Source organism: Camelus bactrianus, chromosome 4 (assembly GCF_048773025.1).
Source record: "Camelus bactrianus isolate YW-2024 breed Bactrian camel chromosome 4, ASM4877302v1, whole genome shotgun sequence".
Taxonomy (NCBI): Eukaryota; Metazoa; Chordata; class Mammalia; order Artiodactyla; family Camelidae; genus Camelus; species Camelus bactrianus.
In genome coordinates, this window is record NC_133542.1 from 86,671,065 (window position 1) to 86,696,981 (window position 25,917).

At 38.7% G+C, this 25,917-nt stretch overlaps 1 protein-coding gene across 13 annotated transcripts in view; it reads right to left on the bottom strand.

Annotated features, from left to right (window-relative positions):
• The window catches only part of AOPEP (aminopeptidase O (putative)), a 324,317-nt gene extending 298,940 nt beyond the window's left edge, over window positions 1-25,377 (bottom strand). For all 13 annotated transcript variants that reach the window (XR_012506720.1, XR_012506719.1, XR_012506723.1 and 10 more), the window contains exon 1: window positions 25,285-25,377. The gene's annotated coding sequence lies outside the window, so the exon portion shown is untranslated. The remainder of the gene's footprint in view (window positions 1-25,284) is intronic.
• Window positions 25,378-25,917: the final 540 nt, after the last annotated feature.

Sequence of the window (25,917 nt, forward strand, 5' to 3'; positions counted from 1 at the left end):
GGGTGGCCCCTAGTTCAGTTGGTTACCAGGCCATGCCTTGTGCAGAGGCTGCTGGCTGCTGGTTGGCGGGGACTAGTCACGAGCCAGCTGACTGCTTCTGGTTCCCCAGAGTACCCCAGGGCTAGTGCTGGCTCACTGGTGGGTAAAGTCATGGTTCATAAGACTCCAGGGCTGTTGCCTGCCCAATGGAGAGTGAAGCCAGGTCCTGGGGTTAGTGCCAGACTACTGGCTGACAGAGCCAGGTCCCAGACTCGGGCTGCAGGGCCCAGGAATCCCAGAGATGGTGGGTAGGGGGGTTAGTTGCTGACACAGTTGGGTACAGTGTCTGGGGTATTCCAAAACTGTGTTCACCTGCTAGTGTGCAGAGCTGAGCCCCCGCTGGTCTCAGAGTAGGGTCTGGCCTACTGTGGGCAGACTGGCAGGCTGCAGAACTGTGGTTTACATGCATCTGGTGTCTGCCCCCTGGTGGATGAGGCTGGCCCAGTTAGGGTAGAGCAGGCTTCCGGAAGGGTAGGGCTGATGCCCAATGGTGGGTGGAGCTGGGTGGAGCTGGGTCTTGACCCTCTATTGGGTGAGGCCGTGTCTAGAGCCATGTTGAGAGGCAGCTGTGGGCACAGGAAGTCTTTAGGCAGCCTGTCTGCTGAGGGCTGGGGCTGTGTGCCTGCCTAGTTAGCTGCATGGCCTGAGGCATCCTGGCACTAGCCTAACTGGAGCTAATGAGGTAGCGGGCGTGTTCCACGATGGCACTGCCAGCCCCCGTGTAGAAGGAGCTTCCCCAGAATGGCTGCCGCCAGTGTCTTTGCCCCCAGGGTGAGCTGCAGCCATCCCCTACCTGTCACCTCTCTGGGAGACTCTCCAAGACCAGCAGATAGATCTGCCCAGAGCTCCTATCAAATTACTGCTTTTGCTCTGGGTCCTGGAGCATGTGAGATTTTGAGGGCACTCTTTAAGAGTGATCTCTATTTCCCCCAGTCCTTTGGGGCTCCTGAAATTAAGCCCTACTAGTCTTCAAAGCCAAATGCTCTGGGGGCTCATCTTCCCAGTACAGGACCCCCAGGCTGGGGACCCCAACACAGCGCTTAGAATTCTCACTCCTGTGGGAGAACTTCTGCAATAACTTATTCTCCAGTTCATGGGTTGCTCACACAGGGGTGCTGGATGTGATAATACAGTGAGTCCTCCCCACTTGCCAGTCTCCTTGTTCCTTCTTTATGTCTTTAGTAATAGAGAATCTTTTCTGGTAGGTTCCAGTCTTTTTCATCCATCATTGTTCTGCAGACAGTTGTAATTTTGGTGTGATCATGAGTGGAGGTGAGCTCAGGGTCTTTCTACTCCGCCAACTTGGCCCCACCCCTAAACATCCTTCAGTAGATTCTTGAGTAAACTCCACATAGAAGCAATTCTAAATCTTTTCCTCTTTTAACTTTCCAATTCCATGCCTGATGACTCATTTCAGCTGATTATTTGGCCTCCTACTTGACTGAGATGACTTTGAATCTCTGGAACTCCATCATACCTCAAGGATCTCTAGTTCTTCACAACTAGTGCCTTCTCCTCATTCAGAGGAAACAAGAATTCCTTCTTGTTAAAGCCAATTCCTTCTCCCTGCACCCCTTTTGGGGTCTGGAAGAGCCAAATAAACAGCACTGTTCTTGCCCATCCAAGTTCTGAAGATACTGAGAAATAAGATGAAGATAGGGCAGAGGGAGACCAAAATATCACGATTATCATTGATGAAGGCCAAATTGGAGAACATGGCTTAGTGTGGCAGCCAAAGGTACCTGAAAACAAAATCCCCATATTAGACAGATTTACCCACAGGGTCACAGGCAATACTGGATCAGGTCAGAGCTCCCAGAAGAGGAGGTCCCCTCCACAGGTAAGACTTAGTGCCTGGAGAAGTAAGGAGAATAGCCCTCTGTGGTCAGGGCTGCTGCCCAAAAGCAAAAGGGAGGACCTGAGCAAGCAGAGCACACACCCCGTTTCTTCTTTCCAAATTTACCAGAATAAATCACTCCACCTCCCTTATGTGAGAAGAAGTAAAATGATCAGGAGTTTTACAGTGATTAAGCTCCTCCACAAGAAAGGAAACATCAGAAATGGGAAGGACGCATTCCCCCCAACACCATATGCTCACACTAATTTGGAATCTTGTTCCATCTGACATTTTTTTTCTTGCCAACACTTTGTCCTTCTCCAAGTCTCCATCCGATTCCCAATGTTTGAAACACCCCTAAGGCTGCTATCTTTAAAAACAAACACTGCAATTGATATGTATAAATCAATTATATATATTAAATATATATTAATATTAAATGTATATTAAATATATATACTATATATTAAAGCATTACGTGTGTATGTGTGTGTGTATATATATATATATATATATATAAGCATTATGTTGTACACCTTAAACTATCAGAACACTGTATTTCAGTTTTATCTCAATGAAACTGCAAAGAAAATAAAAACAAGCAAGAACTACATTTGGCCCCACTGCACTTTCTAACTAGTCTACCTCACCAAATTCTGGAGCTGAAAACTTCCTCAGGACTCACTCAGTCCCGTGCTCTAGTTTTACAAGAGAGGACAATGAGGCCCAGAGAGGTAAAGCAATTTGCTCAAGGTCAATTTCTGATGCTTTTCCACTCGCTGGTACTTTCCCTTGGCATTCGCATCCTCCAGCTCTCAAGACCATTTCCCTCATATTGTCCAAGTTATACATCAAATGTTTCCTTCTAAGACTCTCTTCCGTATCCTCACTCTACCTTTTTGTATCTTCTTTTAGTTGTGTGGACTAGAATCAATTCATAGCGTAACAGCTTTGGGGAGAAAAGGAGAATTTTTAAGCCAGCCCAGAAGATTCAGAAGATCACTGTCACCTTTGCACAGTTTCTAACCCAAGTTAGGTATAAACTGTAAGTCTATTATAACTTTTTGCTTATTATAGCTGTTTCCTACTTGCCTTGAATTCATGGATGATCTGACTCCCCTTTCTCTGTAAGTACATAACTCTCACTGACATCAATCAGGGTCACAGTCCCTCGTTGAGGGAAGAACTGAACTGGCTGTGGTTGCAAACGCCTCCTTGAAAGGCCTCTCTCAGCAAATAGTAACCACATTTCTACTGTGTTCCGATTTAAAATGCCAGCCCATCTCACTAAAGCATTTTTCCATTCTCTGTCATAAGCCATAACATATAAAACTCCCCTCCTTTATCAAACCCAATGGTTAGTTTCCAGTGGCTAACCACTGCTGTCTCTAAAGTAAGTGTACTGTGTGGTGTGCATTTTAAATGCTTAAGTGATTGTCTCAGAAACACCATTACAGGCTTCAAAAGATTTAATGTACAGCAATATTTTTCTTAAGAAAGGTGGTGGGGGTAGTAAGTGGGAGAGGCTCACACACTAAACAGCTATGGCACAGCAAAGAAACTGCTCTGCCACTTTTAATCACCCAAACAGAAATCAGCACACTTGCAAGTGTGCTCAACCACCTCTGTAGAGCCATTCTGCAACCCTCCAAAGATAATAATTATATTCTCCTTTCAAGCTCTTTGTATCATCTCATGGCCCTTAACTTATCCTGTTTCATTTTATACTTACTTCCATCTTCCAGAAGTCTATAAAGAACTTGGGACTCTTGACTGATCTCTGTGTTCATGACCATGTTACGTAGAGTGCCCTGTACACAGTAGGTTCTCAATAAATATCTGTGGAATTTGACATCTGAGGGCATTGGTGATTTCAACATCTAGTTATTTACAGAACACGGATTCTGGCTTACACAGGTTCTACAAGAAAGTTATTGCTTAAACATCTTCCTCAAGACAGCTCTCACTGCTGCTTCTCAGAATACACCTGTGCCTCTTTCTGAAACATTTCTTTTCTTATAAGCAACTCAGGGGGAAAGGAGAGATTTTTGCATATATGCTTATTATATAATATTGAGCATACTGGGAATAGTTACAAATACTTAATTCCACAGATTACTTGTTCAGAGGAAGACAGCTTTCTACTATTCCAAGTGTGTTCATTCTTTAGGATACAGTGACTGTTCTTGATGAAAGCCAGTCATTAAGTTACTGAAGTATATACTGTTTCTGGGCACAGCTCCTCCAACACTCAAATGCACTGAGTCATAGGAACATAGCTTACTGATGTGAAATTCGATAATTTCAGAATTAGAAGGAATCTTAGAAGTGTAAATGTATTATGTTTAGAAATGTCACACTAACATATTATTCTGTAACTTATTTCTTTCGCTCAGTGGTTTGAAATATAGCCATGTAGATGCAAACAGATCTAGCTTGTTTCTTTTAACTGCTGTTTAGTATCCCTATATGAATATTCCACAATTTAGCCATATACTTCCCTACTGAAAGATATTTACATTCTTTGAAAATTTTCATTATTACAATGTTGCAGTGAACATCCTTGTACATGTCTCCTGGTACTCATCTGCAAGTGTTTCCTGGATAAAATACATAGAATTCCATTTTGTCAGACATTAATATTGTCACATTTGCTTTCTTTTGGTTAGTTTTTTCTTGATGTAATGATGTATCTCCTCCATCCTTTATTTTTATTTTTGACTGCTCTGGGTTATTCTGCTTTGGGTATCATTTTAAAGCAACATTTGACTGCATTTAAAAAATATATAATCACTTTAAATAACTGAAGTTAATTTATTTACATTTATTATAACAGCACTGATCTCAGTCAACTCACTTTGTGTTTTCTATTTACCATGATTTTCTTTGCTTCTTAGCTTTTACTTTTCTGCTTGTTGTTGAATTTCTCTGAATTCTTTTTTCCCCTCTACTGTTTCATAGGTTATACAATCTATTTCTTTTCTTGAACACACCTAAAGTCAATCTCTGAAAAACACAAGGATCCTAGAAAATTTTATCATCAGTCTTTCATCTTCCCTGCTCTATACCAGCTTCCATATTATTGTTGCTACTATCTTAGTATCATATTGTTTTAACAATTCTCATCCAACTTAGGAAAAAAAAGTCAAAATTTACTTATTCACAAATGTCCTTACTCATGATGGATTCATATACTCCACTCTTTCTTTCAGGATTCAGTTTTATTCCAGTTACTACTGCTATACAAATTAACCCAAAATTCTGTGGCTTCAAACAGCAACCATTTTATTATATTCTTTATGAATATAAAATATATGTATTACATATTATATGTAATATAGATACACCTTATATATATTAGGTCGGGAACTTGGGTAACACTGAGATGGGCCATTATTCTGAATCTTCTGAATTTGACTATGACACTCCATGGTACTTAGCTGGAGAATGGGCTTGTCGATGGGTCTGATGATCGGAGTGGCTACACAAAGCCTCTCTAACATGGAGATCTCAGATTAGTCAGACAGCTTATACGGCAGCGGGCGGCCTCCAGAGCAAGTGTCCAAAGAACGAGTTGAAAACTGAATGACCTTTTCTGATCTAGCCTGGAAAGTCAAAGTGGTATCACTTCCACCACATGCTACTGGTTTCAGAAAAGAGTCATATGGCCAGTCAAGATTCAAGAGGGGATTCAACTTCATCTCTTGATGGGGGAGTGATTAGGTCACACAGGTGAAAAGCATATGAGATGGTAAATACTGTTACAATCATTTTTGGAAAGTAAAATCTGCTGAAATTTCCTTTTTACTTAAGTATACCTTTAGTCATTCTTTCAGGAGTCTAGGAGTAGTAACTTCTTTCAATACTTGTATGTCTGAAGATATCTTTTATATATCTTCACTATTAAATGATCACCAAAGTGTAGATTTTTAGGCTGGCAGTTACTTTCACTTAGCACTTTGAATGTATTACTCTGCTATATTCTGACATCTTTTTTTGTTGACAAGAAGTTTGTAATTAATCTGCATTTCTTGATACGTATCTGTTTTTTCTCCCTGGTAGCTTTCATATTCTTTCATTATCTTTGAGCTTCTACTGTGTCACTAAATGTGCCTAAATGTGGATTTATTTTTATTTGGCTTGCTCAAGATTCAGTGTGCTCCTTCAGTCTGAGGGCTCAGGAATTCTTTCCCTGTATAGCCCTGAGCAGACAACAGATTTCCTTGCCTCCCTATTGGACAATGTAATGGGATTTTCTTTCTCCATTGAACAGAGGGATCACTCCCTCATGGCTTCTGGCTTTATGCAGATAACTCAGTTTTTAGTTCTCCCTATGTACTAGGTCCATGGTTGGGTATCCCTTTCTTGGTAGAGATCTGGTCTCCCCTTACCCCTACCCCTACGCCCAGCTATTAAGGCCTATATTTATATATAAGGCCTATATATTCCTTTGTGAGAGACTCTCAGGTTAAGCTATTTATCTTACTGACTTTACATTCCCTCTACATTTTGCTCAACTAGGATAGCTCTTTATGGCTATATTTTACCCAGCATTTCTAAATGCTTGAATTTGGAAAGGGATTTCCTTTTAACTCAGTCAGTCATACGGAACAGAAGACCATGGACTCTGCTATGCTACTTAAACAGTTGATACCCATAAGTGCCTTGGCTCAAGAAGTTTTCATGAAGGACACGCTTCACTGAATGACATTATAGGCACCACAGCTATGGAGACTGTCCATCATCACAGAAGGCTGGAGAGATGATTGAAGATTGAGAGGATAAGAATATGTGCAAAGAAAGAAGCCAAGATGCAGAGAAAGCTGGATTATATTATTCATTCACTCATTCAACAAATATGTGCAATCATCTTCAATTTTCTTTGTCTAGTAACTCTTTACTCTCCCCACCGTGTCCTCAAGGAAAACTTTCCTGACCTCACAGATTAAGTAAAAATCCCCTACTATTAGGTTTTATGCCACTGTGCACTTCTTCACAGCACAATACAGTTTTAGCTTTATATTTGTTTGTTTGATTATTTAACTAATATTATTATTCCTCTTACGTGAAAGGGAGTGTCACTTCTGGTAATAGTGGAGTAGCTTACATCAGACCAATCCTCCCAGTGGTCAGCAATTATAAACTCTAGACAACGACAAAAAAAATCCAAAGGCACATGAGAATGAGCAAAAAGCTGACAGAAACTGTAGGAAGCTGACACCTAGGAGAAGAGAATGGCACTGAGTTTTCGGTTTTGTTGTTTTTCATCTGAGGGTAGGCCCTGGTAGGTGCTCTGCAGAAGAGCTATAAAATTCAGACTGAAATCTGAATTTTATAGCCAGCAGTCTTACTGGCTGAGGAATCAGAGAGCCGAGTTCAGAACTGACTCAGCAGCTGTAAACTAAAGAAGGAAAACTTCAGAAAGGGTGAGAACCCAATATTCTACATAAAAACTGCCCAATTTTCTAATTAACCCTTGAACCCCTGCATGATAGGGGCAAACCAAACAGTTCACTATGGCTAAATGAACTGAATTGAGATTTCTGCTGCTGTCCATTGCAGGGAAGGTAAAGTTGGAAGCCTGAGTTCAATCAAGTTAATTGCCTGCTGAAACAAAACATTAATCTGCTCAGAGGACCATAAGGAATCCAGAGTTTCTATAAAATATCAACACAATGTCCAAGATAAAATCCTAAATCATTAGACATAAAAAGAAACAAGAAAACATGGTCCATATTCAAAGAAAAAGCAATGAAGGGAAACCAACTTAGGTGGACCCAAATATTAGTATTATCAGACAAGAATCTGAAAGCAGCTATTAGTATTAAAATTAAGGACATAAATGCTGTAATAAATGAACTACAAGGAAAACTCATCAGAGAAATATAAATTACTAAAAAAAATACAAAAATTCACTGGAGTTTAATAGCAGAATAGAGACTATAAAACAGAATAAATGAACTTGAAAATATTCATATAGAGAGAAGTTATAACTGATATCAAAGAAATAAAAAGGATCATAAGAGACTACTATGAACAATTATATGCCAACAAACTGGACACCTTAGAAAAAATAGATAAATTCCTAGAAACAAACAATCTTCCAACACTAACTCATGAAGAAATACGAAATGTGAGCAGACTAATTTAATATAGGTAAGGCGATTGAATCAGTAATCAAAAACCTCCCAACAAATGAAAGTCCAGGACCAGATGGCTTCAATGGTGAATTCTACCAAACATTCAAAGAAGATTTAATCATATCCTTCTCAAACTGTTCCAAAAAACTGAAGAGGAGGGAACACTTCCAAGTTCATTTTATGATGCCAGCATCACCCTAATACCAAAACCAGACAAGGACACCACAGAAAAAGAAAAGTTACAAGCCAATATCCCTGATGAACATAGAAGCAAAACCCCCAACAAAATAGTAGCAACCGAAATCCAACAATACATTAAAAGGAATCATACACCATGATCAAATGGGATTTATTCCAGAGATCCAAGGATGGTTCAATATCCACAAATCAAAGTGATACACCACATTAACAAAATGAAATATAAAAATTCAACATTCACCTAAAAAAATACAGAAAAAGCATCTGACAAAATTTAACATCCATTTATGATAACACTCTCAACAAAATAGAGATAGAGAGAACATACTTCAACATGATAAAGGCCATATATGACAAAATCACAGTTATCATCATACTTAACAATGAAATGCTAAAAGCTTTTCCTCAAAGATCAGGAACAATACAATACAAGGATGTCTACTCTTGCTACTTTAGTTCAACCTAGTATTGGAAGTTCTAGCCATGGTATTTAGGTAAGAAAAAGCAATAAAATGTATCCAAATAAGAAAGGAAGAAGGAAAACTGTTATTATTTCCAGATGACATACTTAATATAGAGAAAACCCAAAAGACTCCACCAAAAACTCTTCGAACTAATAAATGAATTCAATAAAGCTGCAGGATACAAAATCAATACACAGAAATCTGTTGCATTTCTATATAGTAATAACAAACTATCAGAAAGAGAAGTTAAGAAAACAATCCCATTACAACTGCATCAAAAAGAAAAAAAAAAAAACTCAAAATAAATTTTAACCAAGGAGGTAAAAAACCTATACAATGAAAACTATACCACACTGATGAAAGAAATTGAAGACAACACAAACAAATGGAAAGATATTCCAAGCTCATGGAGAAGAATAAATAATATTATTAAAATGTGCATACCACCCAAAGCAAGCTACAAATTTACTGCAATCTCTATCAAAATTACATTTTTCACAAAATTAGAGTAAATAATTCTAAACTTTGTATGAAACCACAAAATGCCCTGAATAGCTAAAGCAATCTTGAGAAAAAAGAAAAAGACTGGAGGTAGCACACTCCCTGATTTCAAACTACACTACAAAGCTACAGTAATCAAAATAGTATGACACTGGCATAAAAACAGACACATAGACCAAAGGAACAGGATAGAGAGCCCAGAAATAAATCCACACATATATGGCCAATTAACTTTTGACAAAGAAGAATATACAACATACATACAATATAAAAGTACTGAAAACATTTTTCAATAACTGGTGTTAGGAAAACTGGACATCCACATGCAAAAGAATGAAACTGGACCACTAACTTACATCATACACAAAAACTAACTCAAAACAGATTAAAGACTTGAATGTAAAGTGAGAAATGATAAAACTCCTAAAAGAAAACATAGGTGGTATGATCTTTAACATCGCTTTAAGTAATATTTTTTTGAATCTTACTCCAAAGATACTGGTGACAAAAGCAAAAATAAACAAATAGGACTATACCAAACTAAAAAGCTCCACACAGAGAAGGAAACCATCAGCAAAACAAAACAGCAACCTACGGAGTGGGAGAAGTTATTTGCTAATCATACATCCAATAAAGGGCTAGTATTCAAAATATATGAAGAACTCATCCAACTCAGTAACAACCAAAAAGTTTTGACTAAAAATTGGCTAGAGCATCTGAATAGACATTTTTCCAAAGTAGACATACAGATAGCCAACAGGCACATGAAAAGATGCTCAACATCACTAATCATCAGGGAAATTCAAATCAAAACCACAATGAGCTGGTCTACACCTGTCAGAATGGCTATTATCAAAAAAGAAAATAAATAACAAATGTTGGAGAGGTTGTAGAGAGATGGGAACCTTCCTACACTGTTGGTGGGAATGTAAATTAGCACAACCACTATGGAAAACAGTACGGAGGTTCCTGAAAACATTAAAAATAGAACTACCATATGATCCAGCAATTCCACTTCTGCGTGCTTATCCAAAGGAAATGAAAACACTAATTTGAAAAGATATATTCACCCACTATGTTCCTTGCAGCACTATATACATTAGCCAAGATATGGAAACAATCTTAAGTATCCACTGATGGATAAATGTATAAAGAGGATATATATATACACATATACATACACAATGTAATGCTACTCAGCCATAAACAAAGAAGGAAATCTTGTCATTTTTGACAACATGGATGGACCCTGAAGGTATTATGCTAAGTAACGTAAGTCAGTCACTGAAAGACCAATACTGTATAATTTCACTTATTTGTGGAATCTTAAAAACAAAACAAATATAAACTAAACTAAAAGATACAGAAAACAGACTGGCAGGTTATCAGTGAGGAAGTGTGTTGGGGTGGACAAAAAGGGTGAAGGGGGCCAACTGTATAGTGACAGATGGTAACTAGACTTATTGCGATGATCACTTTGTAATGTATACAAATATCAAATTATTATATTGTACACCTGAAATTAAGAAACAGTTGATCCTTGAACAAAGCAGGGTTGGGGCGCCAACCCCCTGTGCAGTTGAAAATCCATGAAAATCCATGAAAATACAGCACTCGGTATCCATGGTTCTGCATCAGCAGATCCAACCAACTGCAGATCATGTAGCACTGTGGTACATATTTATTGAAAAAAATCTGCATGTTCAATCTGCACAGTTCAAACTCATGTTCTTTAAGGAGCAACTGTAATGTTATATATTAATTTTATTTCAATAAAAAATAGTGTAAGGTGAGAACAACCAACACCCAGATCATGGTTTCTAAATACTTTTTCCAATAATAGGAACCAGGCCTCCTCGGAGAAAGGGCTGATTCTAGGACTGGGGTAGGGAAAATACAAGATGAGCCTGGAGCATCATACAGGCCCAGAAAGTAAGGATGTTTAAAAAAAAGGAGGAGGAAGAGGAGGAGGAAGGGGCATCTCAAAAGGACACAGGAACCATCTGAGTTTCCAAGGGCCAAAGCTGGAACAACCTGAGCAAGAAAATAAATAATGATAGTATTGGATTAGAACCCAAAGAATAAAATAAGTACCTATAACTCTATTCTAATATAAACAAAAGATTAATAAATAGGCAAGGGGGCAGTGGGATAGATACAACTTCCTTACAAAAGAATTTCAAATATTAGATGTAGGAATTATCTCTCCCAAGAGGCAGAACTTAATTTCCCTCCCCTTGAGTATAAACTGTATTTACTGACTTGCTTCCAAAGAATAGAGAATGGAAAAGGAAAAATACTAAGTTTACAGCAGAGAAACCTGCAGACATAAACTTAACCACATTATCAAGTTTAATATCACCAGTCATAAGTCATATCAATATCATTATTGCCTGATTTGATTTGATAAGAAGGGTACTTTACCTCTGCAGAATTCTCCCCAAAATCCATAATCTCAGTCTAATCATAAGAAACCCCAGACAAACTCCACATTGAAGGACATTCTAAAAAATACTTGATTAGTACTCTTCAAAAATATCAAGGCATGGAAAGGAAAGCAAGTAAAATCTTTAAAACTGTGACAGATTGGAGGAGGCTTGGGGATATGAAAATAAAATGTAATGTGGTATCCTAGACTGGATCCTGAAACAGGGGAGGCGGGGAGAACATTAATAGAAAAACTGTAAAATTACTTGTGGGTAATAGCATTGTACCAATGTTACTTCTATAGTTTAACAAATATACCATGATTATTATGTATATATTATGTATACCATTAGGGGAAGCTGGGTGATATGCATATTCTCATTCTATACTATCTTTGCAACTTTTTTAGTAAATCTAAAAGTGTTCTAAAAGAAACCATTTATATTTAGAATAGTTAAAATTGTCCAAATTTGCTGAGTGATATAAATCTAAAGATTCAAGAATCTGAAAAAGCCCAAATAGGATAAATGCAAAGGAAACCACATCTAGGCACATCATAATCAAATTGCTGAAAACAAACAAAAAAGTTGAAAGTATCCAGAACAAAATGACATTACACGCAGGATGATAATAACACAAATGACTGCTGACGTCTCATCAGAATGTCACTTGACTTCTCATCAGAAACAATGGAGGCCCAGAAAACAATGGAGTGATACCTTTTAAATGCTCAGTGAATTGGTGGGGGGTAGGGGGAAGCCCCAAATATATTAGTCCTAAATATTATCTTATTTTATAATCTTTGGGGAGGGATTAGGTTTATTTATTTTATCTATTTATTTACTTATTTATTTAAATAGAGGTACTGGGGATTGAACCTAGAACCTCATGCATGCTAAGCATGCACTCTATCACTGAGCTACATCCTTCCCTTCTTATTTTACAATTTTTTAGGAAATCTTTCTTTCATACTTAGCAAAATCACAGCCCATTTCTGGTTAAATTACTCAAAATTCTGAATGAGTGAAGCTTGAACTAATTTCTATTTTATTTTAAATTGGTATTTCCTCTCATTTGTCTTAAAAAATTCTATTTCAAAACAAATACATTCTAAAAGACTAACTCTCCCTCCAAAATATCTAGCTCTATCCTTCTTCAGTATAAATTTTTATGAATATTAGACAAACTTAAACAGCATGGAACAGGTTTTCTACTCAAAGGTTTGAGCAGCTATTAAACTCTCCGGTCCCTCAGAACTTTTCTTTCAGCTCCTCACTTTTCTATGTCCCCACTTTAATAGAAATCATTTGCCCTTAAACAGTTAATAAACTTTAAAGTTGAAGTAATTTTTAAATAGCAGAAGCAAGCCAGTCAAAGGATCACCATTATTTCTGGTACGGGTTTCATCTTTGAGTTCGGGATATGCTGGTATGCCTTCAGTCACTTTATTTAGTTTCAAGCATTTCAACTTTAAGCTTTCTCCCTTTGTTCATTCCTTTTTATTTATTTATTTTTTTACTTCAACTAAAAATACAGTGTTAAAACAACATTAAGCTATATGTTTTAACTGAACAAGTACCAGGATATTCAGAGTTTAAATTCCCTCTGGAACCATAACTCTAACAACCTACCCCTTCCCCCATATAAATATATGCTACAATAGGGTCTTTCATTGCAAAACTCATACCCGTGAGGCAACGTCGTTTATCACTGAGTAAATAATGCAAGATAACATAATGAAAAGGGGATTTTGCTTTATTCCCTTAACTATAAATAAAAATATGTAGCACTTTGCAGGATTACCACATGTGGTATGATATTAACTTAAATACCAATCTTTAAGCCAAACTGTAAATAAGATAAACTGTGCTCTCTGGTCTCAAGTTTCAAATAGTCTCTCTTTTCTTTAAATTTACTGCTTTCATGAAGCATATTAGAGTGACTGCATATAATTTGTGATCATGTAATGAAAGACCCTATTGTGATATGTATATCCAAAAAACAAAAAAACCCCACACAACAACAACTGGAGTTAATGTTGTTGTGGGAATTACAAAAAGTGCTTGTGATGAAGATCAATGCAGTGAAGCCAAGTCAGAATCAGAGTCAAAGACCTTTCCCCGGATAAAGAGAGTAAATCACTGTCAGCTGTGGCTTGATGTATATATTATAACCAACCAGTCAAGGGGGGAGGGGGAGAGAGGTCTAAAATGTGAACACTAAAAACAAAAACTGATTTTACTCACATCAGTCTATGACTACACTGAATTATGCTTCAGCATGATGTGGTATGATGGAATTCAGCTTCCCTGACGGCAGCCTGTGTTTACTCTGGCTATTCTGATCACATCTTAGCATCCAGATGCCATTCCTCTTTGGTGCCTAATGTGTTTATGCTCACATTACCAGCAGGCATTGGGTTGCAAAGATCATATTGGAAGTGATTTCACTCCATTTTCAAAGAGGAAAGAATTTATCCCTTTGATTGCTGCTTGCCTGCAAAGTAGAGCTTGTTTCAGTTTTCTTAAAAGTGCCACTTAAGCTAAATTATAGTGGAATGATCGGAAAAGGATTCCTGGGAGAACTCATTACAGTTACAAAGAAAAGGAGAGTTCACTCCTCAACTCCTCCCTCAAGAAGTCCAGTTGCCCAGGGAGGTTGGCCAGGGAAGGCATGGAAAGCTTCTTCACCTCCTGAACTTCAACATCTGATTCCTCCTCAGGAGATGGGTCTTAATCAACACTGACTTGTTTGATCAAATGTCTACATTTTAAAATTAGAAAATAGCCTTTCTGTGTCAAAACTGGTAAAAACATAGAAGACAATGAAGAATGAAAGGGTTAGAGCATGGCCTGTGGCAGAGACACCTCTGCTATCAAGTTGGACTGTGTCCTCCTGTAATCCTTTACCCTTCCCTCCTCCCTTGGCCTTTGTCATCTTGCTCAGGGAACAAGATTTTTGCATATCCAGACAACTTTCCATTATACAGGCACAAATAAGTTTACTTGTCAGTTTGTTTTTTAAAGTGCATTTGTGAAAACTTGAAACTAGCAAAAAGCACTGAAAACATCTATTCGAGAGGATCTACTTAGAAGAAGAAATTATTGGTATTTATTGAGTGCTTTCTAGGTATCTGCCACTCTCCTACTCTCTTGTAATCTTTTTCATTCTTATTATTCCCTTTGAGGGAAATTATGCTCAGAAAGGCTAAGTGGCCAAGATTACCAAGCAGAACTCAAGCAGTCGGACCAGACTGTTTTTAATCACCATGTAACCATGGCCTCTGCTGTAGGGCAATCCTACAGAGAAACATGCCACCTTGTATCAATGTCATTAGGAAAACAAAACAGAGGTCCATCACAGATAACAGCTAGGGTGAGGGGACTCCTGAAGGCTGGGTTCAGAACCCTGAAGGCAGAATAATTCAGGGAAGGGAGGAGTAGGCGCAAACAATAGACAGTAGTCTCTGCCCAGCTCTTGCCCCATTCGAATATTTAAAAGAAAGAGTTCAATGAAAATGAGAGAGGAGTAAGAGATGACTTTGACAGGTAGGAGTTTTGTGGCATTTTTCAAATTTTACAATGTTTAATGCACCTAAAACTTCACACTTTAATTATTTTCACATTTTTGATGAATAAGGATTGTGTTTCCAAATATTAGATATGTTGAATTAAATAATTTTATCCTAAGTCCATCTTGCACTATATTTTTATTCTTCTTTTAATCATGACTGGGGATTAAGCAACCCCCAACTCCATTCATCCCCACATTACTTAATTACTCAATACTCATATTTACTGAGCATTGATCAGAGTAAGGGGCTGAATTTCCGAGGCTGAATCCATAGTCACAATTCCAAGCCATTTCATTGATACTGTCACTAGGGTTCTGAGTCCCTGCTTATTTAACTCTGACCACACCTACCGCATCAATGCTTGACCCCAGTAACGCCCCACCTTAGATTTTCCCGTTTGAGTCTGCTGAGATATGCAGTTTCCCATGTTTCCGCTTTAACCACCCTCAGTTTGCCACTCACCAGTGGTTATCTGGGTTCTGCACCATTGCTCTTCAATACACCTTGCATGACTAGTCACTGTTTCACATGTACAGGCTTTATCTACTGAGCTAGACTGTAAACTCTTGGGGTACAGGGAGCTACTTTACCATTCTTTGTATCATTCAATAAGAAAATGCCCCCAAAAGAACCACTCCGTGATAAGCACGGTTCTACTGCAAAGGGTATGTATTAGTCATGTTTTTGATTTTCTGCACTTTATACACTTTGAGACCTCGGGGCCCTGCTGATCCTGGAGAGACAATCCCTTCTGGGGCTAGCTAATACGCAAACCAACCAATCCAGAGTCCACACCCCCAGCCACCTCCTTTACCTAACTCTCCCACACCAAGTCAATATTCCCTCTATTCTAAATCACCCAAGGCGAGATACCAGACAACCAGGGACCACCCTTATTGCCCAGAGCCCTCTAAAATGATCCAAACTAGCCAACCCTGTCTGCTGGCCATGCCCTGCCCTGCCTTTCCCCAGGTGCCACAATGAAGGCTCATGCCCGTGGTTTCCCCTCACTCTCCTGACCAACCCTAGTGCCTCCATGTGTGGCCCTGCATGGCAGGCCCCCTCTTCTTGGGAACTGTAAATACACTTTTCTTTTAAAGGTAGTTTCTATGTCTGTCATCTTATACATGATTAAAACAAAATTCTGGGTATACTTTAAAACAGAGTAAAAAGGAGGGATTTGCATGGTAAGACAGGGATGGATCTCAGAGAAATAACCATGAGGGGTTGGGGATGAGGGGGGGAGGGAAATGCAATAAACAGAGGAATGACAACTATTAAAAAAAAAAAAGAGTATCATCATATCTGGAGGTCCTTGGGAATGTGAACTGAACACTTGAGACCAGGGAGGGTTCGATCTCCATCAGTGCTAGGAAGAAAGATTTTCAGTGGGCACAGAGGAGAGAGAGAAGCAGTACATAGGACAGAATAGGTTTACTGAGTGCCCTGCTTAGCATCAAGAACACAGAAGCTCACCTTGTCTTCCAGTTCCACTTTTGGTTTACGATCGTAGCACTGAATCGGTCATTGTAATTGTTAAAACATCAAATCTTTAAATAACCCTCCCTTTGTTTCTCTTTTTCTATTTTTTTCCATAAGGATTAGCACGAAAATCCCTAATCTCAGAAGCAACAAGGAAAAGGTAAAAGCTAAGGAAAGTGTGGCCAATCTGCAGACAGTCTCAGGAAAACCAAAATCCCAGGAGAGGGGTAGGTGGAGGCAGTTCTGAGAAGAGAGAAAACCAGGATGAGCCCCTGTAGCCTGCCACCAGGAAAAGAGCAGCCTGGATTTAAGAAGCAGCCTTGGTAATGAAATCCAAGGGCTTCCTAACATTCTCTCTCCTAGATAAAGCTAACCAGTGTGAATGAATGCTTAATAGACACTTGCTGAATGGATACATCAATCATGTAAAATTGAGTAATTTTATGATACTCATGGATATTTAGATATAGCCCATTTTGTCTCCCCATCAATTTAAAATCTTTCTTGTCCTTTTCTATCCCTCCCTTGAGACAAAGGTTCTCTTTTCTCCTACAGCATAAGGTGGTGCAATTTTCCACGGTGCTCTGATGTTCCATGTTCCTATGGGACATCTGCACATTCAGCCATTCTCCTCTGAGAAAATGCCAGAGAACTCCCACCCCACAAACGCTCCACGTTTCAGAGGTTCAGGAAACCAGGTGGGGAACAGATCCAGACTACGGCAGTCCAGGAGAACCCCATTCACCAAAACATCCCTAGAACATGTTGATCGCTCGGGGATTCGGTCAGTTTAGAACTCCCCCAGACTAGTCAGAAATCTTTGAGACGGGATTTGATCTTTGTACCGTAGCTTTAACAATTAGCTACTGCGTCTCACAACTCCTTGCTATGAGATTGCTAAGAGATCGCTAGGCACCGTGAGCACATTAGTGCATTTACTCCTCACTACCTGAAGAGGCAGGTCTTTCATCTCCACTCTACAGATGAGCAAATTCAGGCCCAGAGAGGTTAAGACACTTCCCTAAGTTCACAGTTATTAGATGGCAGAGTTGGAATTTGGATTCACATGGTCTGACTTCAGATTCTGGACTCTTAAAACTATACTTTATTGCCTGAAGCACAGTCCAAGCCTAGATCAAAAATGCCCATTTAAAGCACAGAAAGTGCATTACAACAAGTTTATACTCTACAGCACAGGGAACTATATTCAATATATTGTAGTAACTTATGGTTAAAAGAATATGAGAACGAATATATGTATGTTCCTATGTAACTGAAGTATTGGGCTGTACACCAGACATTGACACAACATTGTAAACTGACTATACTTCAATAAAAGTATATTAAAAAAAAAAAAAGGGCATTAGATCCTAAACCTATAAGTTGAAAGAGACAGGCAACACTGAAACACATCAAAAACTACCCCCGTATTCCCAAACATTGATATCCATTACCAGTCTTTCCACCACTCAGAAAACACCATATTCTGCTGCTTATTGGCAAGGCAATTTATACTGTCATAGGTCCTGTGATTTATACAATATCACAGGTCCTGCATTTTAAGGAGTGACAAAATCTTACACATACACACCAAATGAAAGGTGTATTTTAATTCTGATGTAATAAAACTTAAGTACCTAAAACTGCAAAATACCAAACATTTTACATGTTTACATTCTATTTGGTCAAGCTAAAATCATGTATTAATGCTGATGCAATTATGTAACATTCTATATGTCCCTGAATAGGCGACATGCTATCCAGAAACCATTCTTACCATGAGACACTGACCTAGATATTCTAAGAATTGGAAGGTGGTGGAAATGTATACAAGGATGGAAAATTAGAACACAAACTCACGTTTTAGGTCTACTTCTAAGCTGGCAGGAGTACCAGCCTTGTTGAAATATACTACTTTCACTCAAATTTCTCCCCATCACTCCCCAGAAGAACAAGACTTCTATAGACGAGCTCTGAATGGCTGGGAGGGCTGCCATGACACTGCCTAAATCTTCTCTTCAAAAACCAAACATCAGTTTTTTCACCTGATTCTCACACGACAGTTTCTAAAATCCTCATAAACCCATGTCACACTCCAGTTTACTCACGGTCCTCAAAGCAGAATTTGAGTACAACTCTTGAAATAAGGTATGACTATAGCAGATGCAAAAGGAAAGGCTATTACTCCATGAAGTGTTTTGCATGCCACAGACCCAAGATAAATAACTATTGAACACTTTTGTGGATATAATTCAACTAATACAGCCTTTAAAAATAAAAAGAACTGGCTTAATATTTAACATTTAAAGATGAAAGCATTATCAGACCACACAGGAACTTTTGTTATGCTATGATAAAAGGTAACAAAACTTTTAAAACTCTATTAGGAGAAGGAATAGAATTTATTATGTCTATAAATATTCACATACTAGAAATAGGATCTAGATTAATAGAGTTGGGTTACAGAGTTCAGCAGAATAAAAATAAAGAAATTAGGAAAGAAAATATAGAGAAAAACATCAGCTTTCTCAGTAAGATCTCCTCTTCTAGAAATGTTGAAAAACACTGTTTTTAATAGAAGCTATTTTTGAAATTTCATCCTTAAAGAAATGACGTGCAAGTAGTTTAGTAACAATCACTGTTCTGCTGTGGAGAAAAAGTCACTGCTCCAGCTCCTGGGAGAATATATTTTACTAGGATAAAGAGATGACAGACACAGACTCCTAAGATCCATGATCATAAGGGACTAGAAATCCAGTTTCCCTCACTGCATGAATCCCCTCTAGAACACACATGCAGTCATCCAGCAACTCTTTCAAAAGCCCCAGGTATTTTTAATATTGTTTAAAAATAAAACAGCCAAACAATCCAAATGTGCATCAAGTGATGAATGGAAAAACAAAATACAGTATATCCAGACAAAGGAATATTACTCAGCCATAAAAAGGAATGACATACTGATACATACCAAATATGGATGAAGCTTGAAAAAATTATGCTAAGTGAAGGAAGACACAAAAGGCCATACATCATATAATTCTATTTATATGAAATGTACAAATAGGTAAATCCACAGGGAGAGAAGGTAGATTAGTGGCTGCCAGGGCCAGGGAAAGGTGGAAATGGGGAGCGACTACTAACGGATAAAGGGATTCTTCTGGAGTAATGACAATATTCTAAAATGAAACTGTGGTAATGTGCACACAACTCTGTGAATATGCTAAAAACACTGAACTATATCCTTTTTAAGGCTGAATTTTATGACATGTGAATTACATCTCAATAAAGCTATTATTTTTAAAAGTGGGGGGAAGAGAAAAGAAAACCATTTAAACAAGGTTTTTCAGTGGTTTTCTCATAAGTGTCCTACAAAAGATAGAAAATCCTATATAATTTAGAACAAAAGACTCAATAAAAACATGTAATTATATTAGCAATAATTATTATAAGTTTAGTGTTTTGAAGGAACTATTTTAAAAAGATACATATTAATTTCAAGAGGAACTTGCAGTTGGAGAACTATGGTATGCTAAGTACTCATCTCCTTCCCACACGGCATAGCATTTCAATCTTAGAATTTACTTTATATATTATTTGAAAGACTGTTTCAAAAAGCGTTAGCCTTGAGTATTTGTTTAACACAGTACTTCCCAAGCTTCAGTTATGTATGTACCATCTTAGTATTTTTACCATCCTCACAACATGCTATTATTTATTAAGTATTTTTCTTCAATCCACTTCACCACTGACTCACCTTTTATAATATCCATGAAATCATGGGTTTGAAGTGCTAATTCACATTTTTCCACTATATATTAACATTCAAAATATGCTTATACATGTACCACTTTAAATCATCTTGTATACAACTCAAGAAAACACTGGTTTTAAAAAGTCAGTTTAGCCTGGTGACATAGCTACACTTTAAAAAGTGACAGGGAAATTAGAATGTCCAGAAAATGACTTTTCAGCAAAATTTAGGACTGCTCTTTTCCATAAAGCAAGGTACATGTTCAGTGGGAGACACAGGGCTGGCACTTAGCCAAGAAAAAGTATTTGAAAACAGTGTTAGAGTGAATGGCAGGGGGCAGTGGCAGGTAGGAGGCCTCCGCGGAGGAAGCAGCTGAAAGAAGAGGGATGTCAGGTCTTCCCTACAAGTTCTTCCATAGAGTGTGACACAGTCCAGGTGCCACTGCCAGTTCGGCTTGTCAGACAGAGCTGAGCTTGGCAGAGAGGCAACTGTCTGATGATCAGCTGGAGCAGGGCTTTTTACTGATGCTGCCTGCTTCCTGTCGACACCAGTCCTAAAAGCCTGCAGAGGGGCCCACTACTAACGCAGTGACTTCAGGGCGGGGGGTGGGGGGGGAGTCTGGGCTCTACTGCACCTTTTCCTCCTATCTAAAGGAAACATGGGTTAGATCCCATTCTGAAATATTAGGGCCATGGATGGTTTGAAACAGCTTCCTAAGAGGAGCTTATCCCCATTCCTGATGGGGGATGTCATCATATAACCCCTCCTCAAAAAAACTCACATTAAAGACACTGGAATATTTAATCACCCTCATCACTCCCTTTTCCCACTGCAAAAGGAACAACCACCTCGTTGGTAGTTATCCATCCTAAGTAGGTAAAACAAGAACATGCCATTATGTTCTTATCAATTTAAGAAGACCTGACTGAATCTGGGAATAATGAGTTTTACAGAAAGATAGTAACTGAAGGCTCTCTTCAAATAGAAAAAACAAACAAACTTCCTGTCCCATTCTTTTTCATTAATCATTTTTTCTTGAAAGTAGATATAACAACTTTTTAAAATAATTCTGTGGAGGAAAAAAATCATAAATCATGTTAGATAAATCTACTGCCACTGACCACTGCCTTAGGGTACCAGCCTACAGGATCACTGACATATTATTTTCTTAACACTCCTGATGCCTTTAAGACTTCTAGCACGTGGTGTGGAGACAATGAAAAGATATACTTTCACGGTATTTTCTCAAGTTAATTTATTCTTTGACTGTGTGAAGCTTTAATATGTAGCCCCATAACTGTAAAGGTAGGTTTCCTAAAGATTATTCAGAAAATATTAACTATAGAACTATAAAGTCTCTAAGTCTGATTGGTTTTGTGTTATAATATTACACTGTCAAAGTGGTCTTCAGGGGCATTTTTAACCCAAGAAGAGTACTTATGATTTCTCAAAGAATTTTATCCCATGAATCAATTTCCAGTGAACATTAAACATTCAAGTAGCTTCAGCTACCAATTCGGATTCATATCTGTAAATATCCTCAGAAACTCATGAAAACGTTTGTTTTCTAGCCAGATAAATCACACCTCTTGTCAAAGATCTACCACAGTGTTTCTCAAAATGTGGACTGAGAATCACACGCACTAGAATCCAATGAGGAGGGGCAGGCTGGTGGGAGTGGTGCGTGTTAAAAATACACATTCTTAGGCACTATGTCAGATCAATTAAATCTAAATCGCCAGGGATGGGGGACAATATTCCACATGTGAAGTAAGATATCTAGGTAATTCTTATGTACCCTAACACTTCTGAACCACTTAGCTATTTGAACCAACTCTTGCTCTCACAAAACCATGAAAACAGGATTCTCACAAGTCATTGCATAAAATATAAATAAATAAATAAATAAATAAATAAATAAATAAATAAATAAATAAATAAATAAATAAAATATAGGAACCAAGGAATAAATATGTTAAATGGAAAAGGAGGCAAGGTGAAAAGCTCATCTACTACAGTCTGGCAGAATTGAGATTGCAGTGCAAGCTGCAGCCATGAGCAGAGACAGTATTCTCTACCTATAAGACAAGTGTATTTGTTACTTGGATCTATAGTGAAGACACCAGTATCTTTCCTGTCATTCAACTTGAAACACAGCTTACTCTGTAAGAGGAATGCCATCCTTACATAACGATCACAGGATGTTTCAGCATGCAATGAAGTTTTCATTCATTCTTTCTCAACCTTGTGACTTTGCCACCACAATTAGGCAAAGTGGTTCTCAACCTCTGTGAATTTCCTGGGCCAGTGGTTTTCAAACTTGACATGCATGAAGATCCTGTTAAACCACCGACTACTGCTTGCATTTACAAGTTCCCAGTGATACTGATGCTGCTGGTCCTGAGATCAGACTTGAGAACCACTGGCTTAATCTAACTCTGGTCTCCTCCCCTGGGTTCAATGATGGCTTAAAAAAAAAAAAGATTTTATCTGGCAAGTGCTCTAACCATTTCTTGCAGGGCTTCTTGGGTAGGTACCCTTGCTGCTCAGTATCTTGAGGAAGTTCCCATCACTCAAAACTTGTAGTTGAGCAATAAGCTTGTCCTTTCTTGGCAGCTCCAGGGATAAAAACCCTTCCTATCCATCCCCCAATTCCTGGCCTCTTTCTGACCCTTAAGCCCCCACTTCCTACTCTGAAAGTATACTTCCTACAGCAGGAAAGCTGTAGGAAGGATAAGAGGTTCGTCTGTTCCTGTCTAAGGGAACTACACTTCCTTTAGCTGGAAATCAAGACAAGCTCCCTCCATTTAGTGATTTATTTGATGATTATCACAGGGCTACAGCTGTACAGATGAAACCAGCAAGGACTACAGCAACTGGAGGCACAATTAGGTCAGGTATAAACTCAAAGATTGTCTAGAAATATGAGAAACACATATATATCTCAATATTTACATTCTGGTCCTTCATGGGCATAAATATATAACACAGACTTCTCCAGTCAGAGGTAGGTCCAGAATTTACATACTACAAATGGGTGCCCCTTCTCACTAAATGGCTTTCAAATCCATCTCAAGAAGGTTTAAAATATATTCCCAACATCAGGTTCTAAGTGGTGAATTGAGTATGTATTCAGTTCACCCTTCCCAAGAAAAGATTTCAGTAAGTTCCTAAAAATTAAAAAGCATTTGGGAGCAAAGTAAGAAAATGCATCTGATATAGCCTAAAGATCTTTAGAAGACCTTCAGAAGCTCAATTATCTTGTCAATTTGAACATACAACTGACAATTTGGGGACTATGTTAAAATTAGGAAGTTTTAAAGGTAAGGCTAAACAGTTTATGTTTCTTTGAGACTTTGATATATGCTTAAGAAAAAAGTAAACCTGGAGAACACATACAGAACTACATTAACAGAGAAGGATATTTTTAAAGTGTTGGCCATAAGCTAGTTAAACATTGCAAACATAAAAAGCATAGGTTTCAATTCATAGACCTGAACTTCAAGCTTGTCTCCACCGTTTAGTTACTAAGAATTTTTGGCAAGTTAATTTTACATAACTGAGCCAAAGTTTCCTTTTCTGTAAACCGAGGATGCTAATTCCTAACTCACAAGGTCCTTGTGTGAGGTAAGGAGAAAACATGCAAAATGTTGAACACAGTCCTTGGGATATAGCAAATGGTCAATAGTGAGTGGCTACTATTATTCCCTAACCTTTTTCTACTTTGTCCCCCAAATATAACAACCTAATCTTAACAATTACCAAGTCATTCACAGGGTTCTCAGAATTCTATTAAGCACCACAAGCCCTATTCAAAAATAAAACGTACTAAAAGTGCAAGAAAATACAAAACCAAACCATCAATGAGATCAAAAATTTCAGAATCCTGCTTCTTCTCCCATATCTATTTTGGTTGGTTTTGTAATTCCTTTATCAAGAATATGAATCCAATTATTTTTTGGCAGGCTAGACATTCCTAGTGGAGTTCTGCTGCTTATTTATTTCGATGGCTACCTTCTTTTTTTAAATTGTGGTCAGTTTACAATGTTGCATCAATTTCTGGTGTACAGCATAATGTTTTAGTCATACATATACATACATATATATATATTCCTTTTCATATTCTTTTTCATTATGGCTACCTTTGATGGATAACTGTCATCATTACTTGAAAAAGAAATACAGGAACAGGAGTATTTTAATGAAATGCTGTAACTGTTTCATCAACCTCAACAGCTGATTGGATGCCATGTGGATCATTATTATCAAAATAGATTTTCACATTACTGCACCATCCCCTTACCCAACAAATGCATGCTTTAATGAACAAAACTCCAGACTGACAGAACAAATGCTCTTCAGGGACACAAAAACTCAAAACTTGGTGTTCTCAGTAAGGGTCGTCGCGGGGGGGGGGGGGGGGTTAGGGACGGGAGGTGGCTGGATGTCACTGCAAGTAGAAATGAAGAGTCGGAAACCGTTCTGTCTCCTTAAACATGACTGGAGATGAGCCCTACGGAGCTTGGAGCGGAGAGAAAAGAAGCGGGTGAAGTGGGCCTGGAGGCAAGAGAGCAAGGAGGCGGCAACCGCAATCTGAGGAAAGGTCTGTACGACGGGGGAGAGGAGCTTCAGAGCCCATCACCACCCCGAAAGCGGAGGCCGAGAAAGTGGCCGCTCAGCCCAGTCCCCAGAACGGGTTCAGCCTCAGGAGTTTGGAAGGACTGAGAAGGAATGGGGACCCCGCTGACCAAGACAGATGAGGGCAGCGGCGGGCTCCCGGTCGCCTTTAAAACGGGACGCTGCTAAGCCCACCGCCATCCCAGTGCTGTTGGAGAAGAAGACAGGGACACAACAAGGAGCGCGTGGGTTACCTGTCTCAGCCGCCTGCCCACGGGTCTCCACTTCCTCAGAATAGGTGTTCCCACGGGCTACCCGGCACGCGCCTAGTGACGTCATCCTTGCGCGCCTGGGCCGCAGTCCGCCTGGCCCCGCCCCCTTGGAAAAAGCGGGGGCGGGGCGGTGAATGGAGGTCTGCGCAGCCGCGCAGCTGCCAAGGGCTTGGGAAGGCGCGAAAGGCTTGGTTTAGATTTTGTGGAGTTGCCCCCTTACCCACCTGTTCCTAATTGCAAAACGTTACAGGCACTTAAATAAAAAAAGTTATTGTAATACAGACACACACTTTTTATTCCTTATTTTTCTCTGCCTCTACTGTATATGAGTGTTACATATTCATTCCATCACACTTGATTAAAAGTCCTACTAAATCCCAGGCAAGCACTTGTTACAAAATCTGGGATACAGCCATGAGGAAACATGCTACCTACCTTCATGGAGGTTACTTCCATTAAGAAAGCAAACTTTGAGTAACTCAACAAACATTTCAGGCATACATCGTTTTATTGCCCATCACAGATACGGCGATGTTTACAAATTGAAAGTTTGTGATAACCCTACCATTGTCAGATAATGGTTAGCATTTTTTTTTAGCAGTAAAGTATTTTTAA